At 39.5% G+C, this 17,365-nt stretch overlaps 1 protein-coding gene and 1 pseudogene across 6 annotated transcripts in view; both read right to left on the bottom strand.

Moving 5' to 3' along the window:
- The window catches only part of KIAA1217 (KIAA1217 ortholog), a 432,659-nt gene that overhangs the window by 340,398 nt on the left and 74,896 nt on the right, over positions 1–17,365 (bottom strand). The gene's annotated exons all lie outside the window — the stretch shown is intronic.
- Positions 1,917–15,245, bottom strand: LOC112670312 (prefoldin subunit 5-like; annotated as a pseudogene).

Genomic DNA, 17,365 nt, shown 5'->3' on the forward strand with positions numbered 1-17,365 from the left:
TATAAAAAAAAAAACCTCATCCAACTCAAAACAAAACAAGATGAATAACTCAATTAAAGAAATGGGCAAAGAATCTGAATAGATATTTCTCCAGAAAAGATATATAGAAGGCCAACACGTAGAAGAAAAGATGCTCAACATCACTAGTCATTCAGGAAATGCAAATCAAAACTACATGGAGATATCACCTCATGCTTTTAGAATGGCCATCATCAAAAAGATGAGAGAACAAAGCTAGTGTAGATGTGGAACCCTTGTACACTATTGGTGTGATTACATATTGGTGCAGCCACTATGGACAATAGTATGGAGGGTCCTCAAAAAATTAAGAATAGAACTACCAGGGCCACCTGGATCAGTCAGCTGAATGTCCAACTCTTGGTTTCGACTCAGGTCATGATCTGAGGGTCATGAAATTGAGCCCCACGTTGGGCTCTGCACTCAGTGGGGAGTGTGAGATTCTCTCTTTCCCTCTGCCTCTGCTTCCCTCCCACCAGCTCACACACACTCTCTCTATCTAAAATAAATAAATACATCTAAAAAAAAAAAGAAAAAAGAATAGAACTACCACATGACCCAGTACTTCCACTTCTGGGAATATATCCAAAGGAAATGAAAACACTATCTCAGAAAGGTATCTGCACCCCCATGTTCATGGCAGCATTATTCACAGTAGCCAAAACATGGAAACAACTTGTCTACTGATGGATATAAATGAAATGTGATATTATTCAGTCATAAAAAAATGAGGAAATCCTGCCATTTGTGATAACATGGAAGGACCCTGAAGGCATTATATAAGTGAAATAAGTCAAAGCAAGAAAAATACTGTATAATCTCATTTATATGTAACATCTAAAACCAAAACACCACGACAGCCCGGGTGGCTCAGCGGTTTAGTGCCTGCCTTCAGCCCAGGGAGTGATCCTGGAGTCCTGGGATCGAGTCTCTCTGTGTGGAGCCTGCTCCTCCCTCTGCCTGTGTCTCTGCCTCTCTCTTTTTCTATATCTCTCATGAATAAATAAATAAAATCTTTAAAAAATAAAACCAAAACACCAGAATCATAGAAAAAGAGATCAGACTTGAGGTTACCAGAGGCAGAGAGGAGAGTGGGTGGGTGGGTGGTGGTTAGTGGGGGAAGGTGCTCAAAAGGTACAGACTTCCAGTGATAAGATAAATAAGTACTGGGGATGTACAGCATGATGACTCATGCTGCTGTGTCATGTATAGAAAGGTTGTTAAGACAGGAGATCCTAAGATTGTTATCACACACAAAAAATAGGAACAAGGAAACTTTTGAGGGTGGTGGACGTGTCATTATCTTGATTGTGATGATGGTTTCGTAGTCTATACATACTTTGAGGCTTATCAAATAGTACATTTTTTTTGATAATGAAATATATCTTTAATAGCTTCTGGTCAAGAAAAATTTTCTGAACTTCAAAGTGGGAGAACAAATCACTGAGGAGAAGATTGATGAGTTTGACTGCATAAAGAGTTGAATATTCCATATGTTTTCACATAGCGATTTAAATGTGTGCAGTTCCTTTAGGCCATTTATACCTCGTTGATAAAGCTATTTACAACTGCCTGTCGAGGGAATGTTTTATATTTTAGTCTTTGAAATTATCTGATCAGAGTATAGAAAACTCTTAGCCCAATTTGAGGTCACAGAGTTGCCCGGGATTCCTGCAGGTCCAAGATTTCCTGGAAAGCAAACTGGACTAGGAGTTAGTGATCTTGGTTCCAGCTCTGTCACTGATTTGTTGTCATTTTAGGCAAAAAAACCCTCAATTTTTCTAGGCCTTAGTTTTCCTGTATATCATAGGAAAGTATGGGCTTTCGATGTTCTCTGAGTTCATATCTCTGATAATGTGTGATTCTGTGCTTCTACCCAGTGGACGCAGCTTCACTCCTTAGGGTTTGTGGACCTGCCCAGCTCCAAGAGCTCCAGATAACCCAGTCAGATCTCCAGGGGCTGTCAGCCCTTCATCAACACCAACAAGGAAGACTAGAAAAGGAGGCAGAAATGGCAGGTTAACCAAAATTGCCTGGCAAAGCACTAGTGCTTTTTATTACGATTCTTATTGCGGAAGAATACAATACCCAGAGTATCCTAACTAAACCATTTCTAAGTGCACAGTTTAGTGGCATTAAGTATATTCACATGGTTGTGCACCCACCACCATCCATCTCCAGAACTCTTCATCTTGTAAAATTGGAACTCTGTACCCATTAGACAGACAATAACTCCGCACTCTCCCTGCCCCCAGCCCTGGCAACCACCATCGTCCTTCTCGTCTCTCAGAATTTGACCACTCTAGGTGCGTCACATAAGGACATCATGCAGCACTAAGTGTTTTTCTGTTATTCCATTTAATTCTGTCAATAAACCAGAGGGGAAGGATTATTCTTCCCTCCCCCCCCCAAATGATATACAAACTAAGGCTTTGATGGGGAGCTCTATATACACAGCTAAGAAATCGCTGGGCCAGGATCGAAACATCGATCAGCTAGTTCCAAAGCCTTGATCTTTCCATTACTATAGCCGGATAACAATGCATTCAATGAAAAGCCAGTGACCTAGCAAAGAGAGAACAGAACTCCAAGAACAATATACAGGTCAGTGGAATTCATTCAATACCCAGTCCTGATTCATCTGGCTATAATCTGCTGCTTAAAACTGTAGTGGCTTAGTATCCCCATCTCTATAAATCATGTGTGTGTTTATTTATATCACTTCATTCTGAAAACCAAGGTGAAATAAAATGAGTATCTAGCTCATCTGCAATGTGCAAAGTTCCAAGCTCCTTCCAAAAGAAGTACAGTTCCACACAACCACAGTATATGCTTTTATTACTTCCAGTGTTTAGAGTTAAAAGTCTCTAGAAAACACAGAATGAGATTGCAGACGGACATTACCACAAGTTGCGTTCTTACCCTCAAAAGCATAAACTAACCCCTTCCCGGCTGCTGTTTCAGCTGGTGGTGAATCCTAGGGTGTAGGAATTTGCAATCCTTAATGTTATATGAAGGGACATTTGCTCCCAAGACCAGCTGTAGTCAATCAACCCCAGAGTGAACCAGACAGCCCCACAGCCAGACTTCACGGTGGAAAGGATAAAAGGCTTATGATGGGCCAATCTTGAGGCTAACAGTTGATGATTTGACAATGGGGTCTGCAGCCCAACCACAGTGCATTTGCATCCAGCAGGCAAGTTCTGAGTTAAGTCAGCCCTTTGGACGTTCAAGGATTTTTTATTTTCCCCAAACAAAACTATTCTTAGGTTTATTCTTAACTTGAAAATGAGTGAATGCCTTCCCTTTTCTATGTTGGTCATTTGAGACTTACACCTTCATTATTAAAGAATCTCGCAAGCACTCCACAATTTCTAGGAACAGATTGTTTTAAATGAGGAGAAAAAAAAATTCCAGCTTTAGAGCCGTCTCTTCTTGCTAAAAGATTTGGCATTGTGTCTAAAATAAATCAATATGATCTTTCTTTACAAAGAGAACTCTTACCTTTTTTAAGAGAACAGAAAGTACGAGATAGTGAAGTTTATTTCCGTGTTAGACAATGGATGAAGAAAGAGTAATAGGTTCTGTTTATTTAGTCCAAAGGGAGATTTACTGGAGGTAGAGCAGGATTTGGAAGTTTCACAGAAGTAACATAATCTCTGCTTTGTAAAGACCATCACCACACTTACAGCCACCGTGTATTGCTGTGTCTTTCATACAGAAAGGGATTGAAAATGCTATTTCACAAAATAAGAATGTTTTGTAATTCATTAACTTTCAGTTTGGACACATGCAGCAAATATTTTACATACTGACTGGCACAGAAAGGTTTTTAAAAGGCGAAGTACGTAGCCGGTAAATGAGAAGGAAAGGAAATGGAGATGGGAATCAGCATTCATTCTCTATCTGTGGATATTTGCTACAATAACCACATTTTATTTTTATAGCACCTTCCTACCATTTGCAATCTGGGCAGTAATAGCAAATGTCTACTCGTCAAACCGGAGTTTAAAATACGTAAAACCACATCAGAAGAAAATCATATACTCATTGCATGATACACAAAATGCTGAAGGAGTGAGAGACCCAGAGAGTGAGAGTTTATTGTCCATTCCAAGAACCAAAGCTTTCTTGATTGAGACAATATAGACTAAAAAGAAAGCAGGAGAGAGAAGGAAGAAAGGGAATTTGAAAATTATTCTCAACTCCAATGTTTGGTCTGACCTGTGGTTCTAAAATATAACTACGTTGGTCAATAGCATGGTGCTGCTAATCTATTTGGATATTTAAACGTGGAACAGAAAAGTTGGGGTGTGGAAAGAATACAGGATTTGGAATTCAATGAGGTTCAAGTTTTAGCAATGCCAAGAATCCACCATGTGACCTTGAGTCATCCACGCATCCCCTCTGGCCCTCTGTTTCCTAACCTATAAAACTAGGGGACTTGGTCACGCCCTCTAGCCTTTCTTTGGATTTGTACATCTTCAACAGGTTGTGATTCTCTGGTAAAGCAACACAAAAAGCTAGTTATGCATGTAGCAAGGGGCCCCTCAGTGAGTTACATAGAACTCAGCAAAATTTAGGGAGGAATTTAAGCAGGGAGGAAGGCAGACATACTCTTTCCTGAGATGAGACAGCATTCTCCCTCCAGGGAGACTTTAAGTCCTCATGAAGCACTCAGACCCAAATGACATCACTTCCTATAGTGTGGGTTGTGCCTCTAGGGACATATCACGGCATTATATTGTCAGGGCATCCTTCTCCTGGCACGCAGCAGAGCCTCAAAGCATGACTGGCATGCGCAAGGTACTCTGAATCAACTCCAGGAAAATCCTTCCTTTGGCCAAGGCTCTAGCCCTGTCTGGGGCCAGTGACTGTGGGCAAATTTCTTAGTTCCTTAAAGTGTCAGTATCCATCCATCCTTACCCTTAACATGGGGATAATGATAACAGTGGATAATTCTAAGGTTTTTAGTCAATGAGATAAAAATCTAAAGTTTAGTCTGCATAGCTCTAGACTACCATGAAATTGTAAAGTATGTGATGACTGTCTCTAAGTAAGCACTTCCCCCCACCCTCTACAACCAAAAAGTCAACAAACACCAGATATAAGAATGGGGACATTTCTATACGAGGCTCCAGTAATCCCCTCAAATAAGCCTCCCTCCTTCTGTATTATCTCTCCCTGGCCTGCTCCAGACACCCCTGGCTTCTGACACTTTGTCTTTGTCTTCTAGAACTAGAGATCTGGTCTCAGCTTCTCCAGCCTTCCAAGCTTTACTCCCCAGTTCATCTTACTCCTAGCTGTTTTGGACAACATGTACTTCCATTTCAGGTGTGCTCTGGAACCCAGAATTGGCAAGGTTTCCAACCAGGCCAGTGTGCCTCTCTGTTTTCTGGGAGGAATGATACTCTTCAATTCTAAGTACTAAAAACGTCATTCCCCCCCCCCCCCCTTTTTTTAAACTGCTCTATCGGATCATTTAGTTGTTGAGAATGAAGCCACAGGAAAGGAAGAGCCTACAGATGGAGTCAGGAGAAGAGATTCCCGATGACAGCTACCTTGAATACAGCCAGGCCTGAAACTGATGTATTCTCTTCATTTCATTGGATAACCAATTTATTAAATTTATCCCACCTTACCATCAGGCCAATTTGTGCTGATTTCTGCTCCTGGCAAGTGAGAGAGCCCTGATAGCTTAACTTCCACCCAGACAATTGAAAGATTGCATAAAAGAGTAAAGGAAGGGAGGGAAGGAGGAAAAGATAGACCTGGAAATTCGTGGAACCTTCAGGATTGCTTCTAGTCTTTCCAAGCCCATAGATCTTCCCTGGGCTGGCCCTCACTCCCCAGCAAAATTCGTATCACAGCAGTACCTGGGGATCCAAGGGCGAGACTTGACCATTCTTTTAAATAAATTCTCAATGTTGGCTCTTTTCTTAAATAGGGACACACTGGTGAACAAGACCCTACTGCTTTCTCAAAATGCTTAGGAATGTTTTAGAAAAACACAGATTATCTTGAAAGTCTATTTAAAGAGAAAATCTGTTCCTAATATATTTTTTCTTACTTCAAGACACTTCAAATTCACATAAAATCCAATATCTGTTTATAAACAAACTGCCTCTAGTTTCTTACATGAAAAAAAACCAAACTGTTCTTGAGGAGAAACATTTAGTTGTTGATCCTATACCCTTTTGTAAACTGTCAGTTCCATCAAACCACTCACACCATGCATCGATCAAATCTAGAATGCTTTGACTATGATTCCATGGGGAAACACAATGCCAGGCAGTAAGCGGGGTGTATACAAAACCCAAAGATTTCTCACTTTACCACAGAATTAGGTTATCTGTTATCAAAAAAATAAAAACTCACTGCAGTTTCCACAGTATTTTAAGACACATAAAACAGATTAAGTTCTGAGGGTCAAGAATGAACATTTTATAGAAATGAAAACATATATTCAGAGAAGCAGATAGAAAACATCTTTTCCCAGTACAATTAAATATAAGTAAGTGGGAAAAATACTAAGTTTAACTTCAGCTTTTTTTTTTTCTTTTTAGCTTTAGGAAACTGTCTTTATATTTACATGTAAAAGATTAGCATCAGAAGTAGCAATTCTTCTACATAATACTACATAAGTATTCTGTAAAACTCAGTTCAAATATGCACAAGAAAAAATTAAAATCTATTCGTAGTAATGAATACTGTAGTTAAGAATGCAAAATAGTCTTAGTAATTTAAAATCAAGAGAGAAAAAAGTCTCCTTTAGGGATAAATATTCCATATATGGTTTTAAGTCAAAGGCAGTTTATTTTTAGGAAGTTGAAAAAAACCCCTTCTAGCTCTTTTGGACTTATATGTTCAGAAGTGACTATATTTAAAACAATATTTTAACTTTATATTTTTAAAAACTAGTGTTTGGATAATATATATACTAAGTTTAATAGCTTTTATTTTACATTTCCGAAAATACATCACTGAAAAATGAATCCAGGCCAAGTAGAAAGTTCATTTTTCAAAGAACTAAATGATTTCGTTGAACATGCATTTCTGACATTATGAGTATTTTACCACTGTTTAGACATGGCACATCTGTTGGACAACCTACTCTTTAAAATTCAGATACATTAACTGGACCCTTCCAAGAATTCCCAAAGTAGTGCTTTCAAGGTTGGGAAAGGCTCTCTAAGAATTTACAATAGATAACTTTAAGGGGTTTTCTTTTCCTGCAAAACAAAATGTGTTTAGACATTCCTCACTGAATTACAAAAATAAAAAAATATATATATTAAAGATTTTATTTATTTATTTGACAGAGAGAGTGAGAGAGTACAAGCAGGGAGAACAACAGAAGGAGAGGGAGAAACAGACTCCCTGTTGAGCAGGAAGCCTGATGCAGGGCTTGATCCCAGGACCCTGGGACCATGACCTGAACCGAAGGCAGATGCTAAACTGACTGAGTCATCGAGGTGTTCCACAAAAATAAAAATACTAACTTTGCAAACTGTCAAAAGGAAATAAGGGTGCATCTGATCTCTGCAATGAAATCACTGGCAGAAAAAACAAGATGCTCCACATTTTTCCACCAGCAGAAGCTGTTATTCAGACCATTCCAGAACTACAGAGAAAAGGTAATTAAAAATGTGAATCCTGGGCCCTCACCAAAGCTTTTGAACTGAAATCAGAAATCTCTGGGGGGATTTCTTTTTTAAAAACAAGCTCACTAAGTGATTCTTAGATACACTGAAATTTGCAAGCCACAGCTTATGATGTTGAAGAGACGAATAGCCCTCAAATCCTATAGAAACACCAAGTATTTTCCAAGTAACTTCCCTAGATCCTTCTTTTTCCCTCCATGTTTGGGAGATGGGGTAGGGAGATGTTTGGGAGATAGGGAGGTGGGTCATCCTGGCTTATTTCCTCTGAGGAGGGTTAGCAGACAAAAGCTTGGGACCACTGTATCCTTCTTGTTTGATATTTCCATCAGGGAATTAATAAATGCTTGGTAATGACGAGATCATTTCCAGCTAAGGACTCAGTCTCTCTACAGATCAAATTGACAGTCCCTGCAGTCGTGTGTTGGATTCTCTTTGAGATACCAAATTCTAAAAAGACAGTATTTCTCTAAATACCTCATAGAACTTAGAAACTTAGCCCATAAATGAGAATGGACAACACTTGAATTTTCTTCAAACTTAGGTATTTGGTATGAATATACCGAATTTGGTATATTCATACCAAATACCTTGAGAAGTGCTAATTTTTTAAAAATGTATGTTCAGAGGAGCATTTATATGATCCAGTCATTGTATCTTTCTGGCTAGATGTCACATATGCAATATATAATGGTTGATTCCTATTACAAGCAGAGGCTTGTCTCCTCTCATCAGGTAAATGCTAAATTTCTCACAAAGGTGTAAAAAAATTTCATATGCTGGTTACTCGATGAATACTTATTTTCTGACTTTGCCTTTCTTGAGGTCTTGTATGTACAATTCTTTTATAACAGTTAATTACCAGGGATGCCTGGGTGGCTCAGTGGTTGGTCCTGCCTTCGGCTCAGGTCATGATCTTGGGATCCTGGATCCAGTCCCACATCGGGCTCCTGAGAGGAGCCTGTGTCTCCCTCTGCCTATGTCTCTGCCTCTCTCTCTCTCTGTGTCTCTATTGAATAAATAAATCTTTAAAAAAAACCCAAAAAACAAAGCAAAACAATTAATTGCCAGAATAGCTCTCTCGTAGGAGATTTACATACATAAGTGTATACAATACTTAATTAAAATTTAAGCACCTACATATGTTTATAAGCAAGGACTCAAAGTCATGGTGAAACAAAGAAGAGTATAACAAGTTATTCTTGACCAAATTGTTTAAAACTGTTATCCCAATTTTCTAGCGATTTTAGACCTGTTTGGATAACTGCTGGAGATGGGTCAAAGATAAAATAAATGTGAACCACAGAGGTAGGCTCTTAGAACACGAGCCAGTTCATGTGGGGAGACTTTACTTGCACTCTTCTCTCTATGCAACTCCAAAATACAGCCTCTAAAATGTTCAATCTCATACCAAATCAAAGTGTTCCAAAGTGTTCTTTGATCTGTAGTGAAAACCCAAATAAGATGATAATCATTAACTGGAATAAGTTCCCTGTTTACAAAGCCATGGTGACCATTTGGCAGCTGTAAATAACCCTTTGTGTAGATTTGAAAACCACACGGAAAAGCAGGATATATAAATTATAAAGAATGTGAGTGGGGAAGGAGAGGCGATTAAAGAGAGAAAAGCAGGTACAGTACGCCGAGTAACTTGGAAAGCACTAAAATGCAGGCTATGGGACCCAAGGAAGAAATAAGCACAAAACATCTAAAAATAGCAGGATTGTAGGAAATGGTCCTAAAGATATTGTCTGCCATTGTATTCCAAATCCTGCTATTTCAAGTTCAGATCTATAAAAGGCATCTTTTAAAAATGCATCATCTCCTTCCTCGCTATTCAGTAAAGATACTGATTACACATCCTGCTTTACGCTGCTTGGTCCTTACGCCTTGATGTCTTACTTAAAAAGGTCAGTGACATGTTACCTTGCCTCCTCTCTGTGAATTTACATGAATCACAAGATCGAGTCATTAGCAGTTGTTCCTCTCAGCTTTGTCACCAACCATGGACGTGTGAGGGTACAGAAGATGCAAAACTTGGGAACACGTTTTAAATCATGCACCCCTTCTCTCAGCAGAGCTCACTCTACATCACTTTGTGCTTTAGTGTCTTTCCTTTGATTCCCACTGCCCTTTTGCTTTCCTGCTATACAATTGTTCTTCCGGTCTGCTTTCTTACTGTTAACTGATTAAAGGTTTCTGAACTACCGATGCGTCCTAGAGGATTGATAAAATGAGACACAGACTTTGCAAGTACAGTCCCTCATTAAGTATTAAAAAGTGCTTTAAGATTTGAAGAGATGTATGAATAACAATGAAATCCTTTATGATCAGAAATCCTTCTGATCAATTTCTTTCTTTTTTTTTTTTTTTAAGATTTTATGTATTTATTCATGAGAGACACAGAAAGAGAGGCAGAGACATAGAGGGAGAAGCAGGCTCCCTCTGGGGAGCCTGATGTGGGACTTGATCCCAGGACCCCAGGATCACACCCTGAGCCAAAGGAAGATGCTCAACCACTGAGCCACCCAGGTGCCCTTGATCAATTTAGTTCTTGTCTTATTTATTGCTGGTCCCTTTGTTTTCTCACTTTTCTATCCAGATTATGTAGATTTCCATCGAGCCTAATAATGCAGATAGCCAACGTTACTTCTTTCAGAGTTGAATCAGCTGACTTGACTCTAAGTTGAGATGTCCATGATCTGTTGAATGTCTGCAATGCCCAGGACGCCCTTCTGATGACACGGATAGTTCTTTGTGCAGGGCAGATGCTTTGCACCACACAGCCCTGAGGTGGAGACCAGAGCTGTTTTCAGCAGGAATCTTGCTCCCTGCACAGGACGCGAGATACATCACCAAGGCCACCTAGCTCATTGGTGATTGGCGGGACCAATCACACCCTGGCTCTTAATGAGATTGAATATGGGCACAAAGGGAGGGCTAGTTAATAAACTCTGGCAGCAAAGTAAGAAGCAGAAAGTTCCTGAAATGGTAGGGCACAGGTTTAGGAGAAACGGACGCCTACTGCTGAGGGGATGACAAGGTCACCCTGGTCACTACAGCTGGGGTGTTTGGAGGGCTGCCGCAGGCCAGCTGCATCCTGCATGGCTTTCCTGCTCCATCAGGTTTCTATGCAGCTACAGAGACACTTCCCTCCTTATTTCTCTGTTTAGCTTTAAACTTTATTCACCTAAGGTAAACGGAACCTCTCTCTGTAATTTGTAACCCTAAAGACTCTACAGTCAGGGCTCCTTGCTATGTCTCCTCTCTGTCCTACTTTTTAATGGTATAAGAAAACAGTTTTAGCATGGCATAGACGCACATCTTTTCCCTGGTGTGAAATTATTGTGGTTTTGGTCTTTGACATAAGTAATGAATTCTTTTTTTCTTCCTGTACATATACCCATTTTTTAGTATCAAAAATAGTGCTCAGATTTTTTTCCCAGTCATTTTTTGGGGTATTAAATATATAGGGACAACTGTAATGTCTCTTGGTAACTGTTATTGGTTACATGACACTGTGGGAGGCCAGACTGGTTTATCTTTTACTTTCATTCTTTCTTCTTCTTTTTTGGGGGGAGGGTATTCTATTTATTCATTTGAGAGAGAATGAGCATGGGGGGCAGTGGAGGGCAGAGGCAGAGGGAGAAGCAGACTCCCTGCTGAGTACAGAGCCCACCATGGGCTTGTTCCCAGGACTTCGGGATCATGACCTGAGCTGCAGGCAGATGCTTTACCCACTGAGCCGCCCAGGCGCCCCTGGTTTATCCTTTACAAACTCCCAGTGGTGTTCAAGGTTGACAGCCACTCTGTCTCCTGCCATCAGTAGTATTTTTCTTTTTCTTCTAATGGTAGCCCTCAGCACCTTGTTTGCAAAGTCTCTGTACTTCTCTGGCTCTTCTGTGTGTGACCCACTCATTTCTTTTCTCACCTTTCCAGACACTGGGTAACCTTTCTATCTATATCACAACAATGCCTTTGACATCCTCTCACCCGTATGAAGGCCATGCCTATGAATGTTGAATCATACAGTTGAGCAAGAAATAGAGCCACAGACTATTAGCCCAGGAAAAGATCACCCAGGCAAGGCTCCTCAATTTATAAACTTCTATCTGAAAACTGATACTTGATTCACTTATTGGAAAACTTTGAGCTTTGTTTGGAACAACTTGTGTCTGCGAATCTGTGTTTTCAATCGCAAATTTTATGAAATCTACAGATTTGTATTACAGATCATGTATTTCTGATGAAAACTTAATGTCTCAATTGAGCTGTGCTGGAATGTGAAATACACACTATATTTCTCATTAATATTTTTAATAACATTTTTTCACTAACACTTTTTAACATCGATTGCATGCTGAACTAATAGTTTGGACATATTGGGTTAAACATAATATATTATGAAGCTTAATTTCACCAGTTTCTTTTTATTGTCTGAATGTGGCTACTAGAAATTTTTAAATTATACACATGGCTCATGTTACAGTACTATTGACACTGTAGATAGGAGAGCCACTGTACCTGCACAGGATCCACAGGATCCTGAATGGAAATTTCCCTTCTTTGACAGGTAAACTCTCCCAGTCTTGAGAAATGGATGAATATTCATTATAACCAATTTTAACTTCAATATATAGTAGTGTGTGTCTCTCACTTTTTTTTCCCTAATCAAATCACTGCCTTCTCCAGTAGGCTAGTTTCTTTTCTTTCTTTCTTTCTTTCTTTCTTTCTTTCTTTCTTTCTTTCTTTCTTTCTTTCTTTCTTTCAAGATTTTATTTATTTAAAATAGCAGAGAAAGAGAGCACAAGTAGAGAGAACAGTAGAGGAAGAGGGAGAAGTAGGCTCTCCACTGAGCAGGGAGCCTGATGCAGGGCTGGATCCTAGGACTCTGGGATCATGACTCGAGCTGAAGGCAGACACTTAACTGACTGAGCCACCCAGGTGCCCCAACAGGCTAGTTTCTGAACACTCCCAAATCAAACCTTAGTTCTTTTTTTTTTTGTATATTTTTTATTGGAATTCGATTTGCCAACATATAGCATAACACCCAGTGCCCATCCCGTCAAGTACTCCCCTCAGTGCCCGTCACCCAGTCCCCCCAACCCCCCGCCAACCTCCCCTTCCACTACCTCTTGTTCTTTTCCCAGAGTTAGGTGTCTCTCATGTACTGTCACCCTCACTGATATTTCCCACTCATTTTCTCTCCTTTCACCTTTATTCCCTTTCACTATTTTTTATATTCCCCAAATGAATGAGATCATATAATGTTTGTCCTTCTCCAATTGACTTACTTCATTCAGCATAATACCCTCCAGTTCCATCCACGTTGAAGCAAATGGTGGGTATTTGTCATTTCTAATGCCTGAGTAATATTCCATTGTATACATAAACCACATCTCTATCCATTCATCTTTTGATGGACACCAAGGCTCCTTCCACAGTTTGGCTATTGTGGACATTGCTGCTATAATCATTGGGATGCAGGTGTCCCGGCGTTTCACTGCATCTGTATCTTTGGGGTAAATCCCTAGCAGTGCAAATGCTGGATCGTAGGGCAGATCTATTTTTAACTCTTTGAGGAACCTCCACACAGTTTTCCAGAGTGGCTGCACCAGTTCACATTCCCACCAATAGTGTAAGAGGGTTCCTCTTTCTCTGCATCTTTTCCAACATTTGTAGTTTCCTGTCCTGTTAATTTTCCCCATTCTCACTGGTGTGAGGTGGTATCTCATTGTGGTTCTGATTTGTATTTCCCTGATGGCAAGTGATGTGGAGCATATTCTCATGTGCCTGTTGGCCATGTCTATGTCTTCTTTGGTGAAATTTCTGTTCATGTCTTTTGCCCATTTCATGATTGGATTGTTTGTTTCTTTGCTGTTGAGTTTAATAAGTTCTTTATAGATCTTGGAAACTAGCCCTTTATCTGATAGGTCATTTGCAAATATCTTCTCCCATTCTGTAAGTTGTCTTTTAGTTTTGTTGACTGTATCCTTTGCTGTGCAAAAGCTTCTTATCTTGATGAAGTCCATGCCTATGGACTATGAAGCAAAAAAAGTTCATTTTTGCTTTTGTTTTCCTTGCCTTCATAGATGTATCTTGCAAAAGGTTGCTGCTGCCGAGTTCAAAAAGGGTGTTGCCTGTGTTCTCCTCTAGGATTCTGATGGATTCTTGTCTCACATTTAGGTCTTTCATCCATTTTGAGTTTGTCTAAAAACTACAGAACACTTTTGAAAGAAATTGAGGAAGACACAAAGAGATGGAAAAATATTCCATGCTCATGGATTGGCAGAATTAATATTGTGAAAATGTCAATGTTACCCAGGGCTATTTACACGTTCAATGCAATCCCTATTAAAATACCATGGACTTTCTTCAGAGAGTTGGAACAAATAATCTTAAGATTTGTGTGAAATCAGAAAAGACCTTGAATAGCCAGGGGAATATTGAAAAAGAAAACCAGAGCTGGGGGCATCACAATGTCGGATTTCAAGTTATACTATAAAGCTGTGATTATCAAGACAGTGTGGTACTAGCACAAAAACAGACACATAGATCAATGGAACAGAATAGAGAACTCAGAAATGGGCCCTCAACTCTATGATCAACTAATATTCGACAAAGCAGCAAAGACTATCCACTGGAAAAAGAACAGTCTTTTTAATAAATTGTGCTGGGAAAATTGGACAGCCACTTGCAGAAGAATGAAACTAGATTATTCTCTTACACCATACACAAAGATAAACTCAATCTTAGTTCTTAATATCTGGATCATACTTCCACTTCTGCTCAATTTTCAGTTCAAACCCAATAAACCACTTTATTGAGCAGTTATTTATATATAAAAAGCCATATATTTAATACATACAACTCAATGAATTGGAGTAAAAGTATATAGCATAAAGCCATCATCACCATTAAAGCCATAGACATATCCATCACCTCCCAAATTTTCCTCCCCCTTTTATTATAAGTATTATTTTTGCATGAATGATAAGAACACTTAATAGATTTTCCCTCTTAGCATATTTTAGGTATAAATACAGTGTTTATTTTTTTTTTTTTTGAGAAAGACATGGTTTTAATCTAGCAAAGGGGACACCCCCAGTTCACACTGGAATCCATGCTCTTTATCATGGAGGTAGAAAGGGTGAAGGGGTGCCTCAGGCCAATCTTACCCTGTTTCATGGCATGCTTCTCCTGCAGAGCTGGTTGGATTTTCTCCATTTGCTTCATAAGAAAGTCTATCTTCCTCTTGAAAAAGTCCTTGGCATCCTCAGCTGTCTTTTCTACATAGTAGCCTGTTCCCACATCGATGAGTACATGTTCCACATCATGTAGCTTCCCAGGGACATACATAGAACTCGTCAGTGGGACGAATAGATCTTTCCCCTAGTTGTTCTTGTTGAGCACGTGCAGACAGTCCTTGGCTTCCACCTACTTGGTCTGCACCACTTTGAGCTGCGCGATGGACGTGGACAGGAACCCCACTTCCTGGTCCAGCTGGTTCTTGAGCATTTCTAGCTGCGGCAGGTTCAGCTCTGTGATGTTAACCGACTACACCATGTCGGGAAGGAGAACTGGCCCAATACAGTGTTGTTAGCTACAGGTACCATGCTGTACAGGCATACCTCATTTTATTGTGCTTCGCAGGTACTGTGATTTTTTTTTTTTTTTTTTTATAAACGGAAGGTTTGTTGCAACCCTGCCCAGAGCAAATCTACAGGTACCCTTTTCTCAACATTTGCTCACTTTGTGATTCTGTGCCATATTTTGGTAATTCTTCAATGTGTCAAACTCTTTCATTATATTTGTTATGGGGATCTATGATCAGTGATTACAACTCACTGAAAGATCAGATGGTGATTAGCATTTTTTAGCAATAAAGTATATTTTATTTAAGGTGTGTACATTGCTTTTTTAAACATAATGCTATTACACACTTAAGAGACTATAATATAGTGTAAACATAGCTTTTATATGCAGTAGAAACCAAAACATTCATTTGATTTGCTTTATTTCAACATTTACTTTATTACAGTGGCCTGGAACCAAACTCACAATCTCTCTGAGGTATGCCTGTATAGATTTCCAGAACTTATTTGTCTTGCATAACTGGAAATTTGTACCCTGGGATGGTTACTTTATGGGTCAACTTGACTGGGCTAAGGGGTGCCCAGATAAGCTATTTTTTTTTGAATTTTTTTTAAATTTATTTTTAATTGGTGTTCAATTTACCAACATACAGAATAACCCCTAGTGCCCGTCACCCATTCACTCCCACCCCCCACCCTCCTCCCCTTCTACCACCTCTAGTTTGTTTCCCAGAGTTAGCAGTCTTTACGTTCTGTCTCCCTTTCTGATATTTCCCACACATTTTTTCTCCCTTCCCTTATATTCCCTTTCACTATTATTTATATTCCCCAAATGAATGAGAACGTATAATGTTTGTCCTTCTCTGATTGACTTACTTCACTCCGCATAATACCCTCCAGTTCCATCCACGTTGAAGCAAATGGTGGGTATTTGTCGTTTCTAATGGCTGAGTAATATTCCATTGTATACATAGACCACATCTTCTTTATCCATTCATCTTTCTTTTTTTTTTTTTTTTTTTTTTTCCATTCATCTTTCGATGGACACCGAGGCTCCTTCCACAGTTGGGCTATCGTGGCCATTGCTGCTATAAACATCGGGGTGCAGGTGTCCCTGCGTTTCATTGCATCTGTATCTTTGGGGTAAATCCCCAACAGTGCAATTGCTGGGTCATAGGGCAGGTCTATTTTTAACTCTTTGAGGAACCTCCACACAGTTTTCCAGAGTGGCTGCACCAGTTCACATTCCCACCAACAGTGTAAGAGGGTTCCCTTTTCTCTGCATCCTCTCCAACATTTGTGGTTTCCTGCCTTGTTAATTTTCCCCATTCTCACTGGTGTGAGGTGGTATCTCATTGTGGTTTTGATTTGTATTTCCCTGATGGCAAGTGATGCAGAGCATTTTCTCATGTGCATGTTGGCCATGTCTATGTCTTCCTCTGTGAGATTTCTCTTCATGTCTTTTGCCCATTTCATGATTGGATTGTTTGTTTCTTTGCTGTTGAGTTTAATAAGTTCTTTATAGATCTTGGAAACTAGCCCTTTATCTGATACGTCATTTGCAAATATCTTCTCCCATTCTGTAGGTTGTCTTTTAGTTTTGTTGACTGTATCCTTTGCTGTGCAAAAGCTTCTTATCTTGATGAAGTCCCAATAGTTCATTTTTGCTTTTGTTTCTTTTGCCTTCGTGGATGCATCTTGCAAGAAGTTACTGTGGCCGAGTTCAAAAAGGGTGTTGCCTGTATTCTTCTCTAGGATTTTGATGGAATCTTGTCTCACATTTAGATCTTTCATCCATTTTGAGTTTATCTTTGTGTATGGTGAAAGAGAGTGGTCTAGTTTCATTCTTCTGCATGTGGATGTCCAATTTTCCCAGCACCATTTATTGAAGAGACTGTCTTTCTTCCAATGGATAGTCTTTCCTCCTTTATCGAATATTAGTTGACCATAAAGTTGAGGGTCCACTTCTGGGTTCTCTATTCTGTTCCATTGATCTATGTGTCTGTTTTTGTGCCAGTACCACACTGTCTTGATGCCCACAGCTTTGTAGTACAACCTGAAATCTGGCATTGTGATGGTTTTCTTTTTTAA

The sequence above is a fragment of the Canis lupus genome, chromosome 2 (genome assembly GCF_003254725.2).
Source record: "Canis lupus dingo isolate Sandy chromosome 2, ASM325472v2, whole genome shotgun sequence".
Taxonomy (NCBI): Eukaryota; Metazoa; Chordata; class Mammalia; order Carnivora; family Canidae; genus Canis; species Canis lupus.